The sequence below is a fragment of the Penaeus monodon genome, chromosome 28 (assembly GCF_015228065.2).
Source record: "Penaeus monodon isolate SGIC_2016 chromosome 28, NSTDA_Pmon_1, whole genome shotgun sequence".
Classification (NCBI taxonomy): domain Eukaryota; kingdom Metazoa; phylum Arthropoda; class Malacostraca; order Decapoda; family Penaeidae; genus Penaeus; species Penaeus monodon.
Window position 1 is genome coordinate 33828216 of NC_051413.1, and position 286 is coordinate 33828501.

General features: G+C 39.2%; 1 protein-coding gene across 1 annotated transcript in view; it reads left to right on the forward strand.

The window, feature by feature from the left end:
- LOC119591182 (cuticle protein 16.5-like) overlaps window positions 1-286 on the forward strand; it is a 1903-nt gene that overhangs the window by 395 nt on the left and 1222 nt on the right. The gene's annotated exons all lie outside the window — the stretch shown is intronic.

A 286-nucleotide genomic window follows, 5' to 3' on the forward strand; every position in this document is an offset into this window, starting at 1 on the left:
CTTGTGACAGAATTCGTAGAAGCCACGTGAATTAAACAACAGAAAAAAGTTAAAGAAAAAAGCGTAAGGTGTAAGGAACAAGTATATAAAGCGTCTATTGCTGTTGTGGTTTTTAGATTGGTGAAGATGCATTAGGCATTTTAGGGACGATGGTTGACAGGATAGTGGGCTGGCGATAGACACCTGAAACTTGATGTATTACTGGGACTCGTATTCAGGTTCCTCTTCCTTTCCAAGATTCACAGATTTCTAAAGTCAATAAGTAAAAAAGTAAAGTACCCCCCCC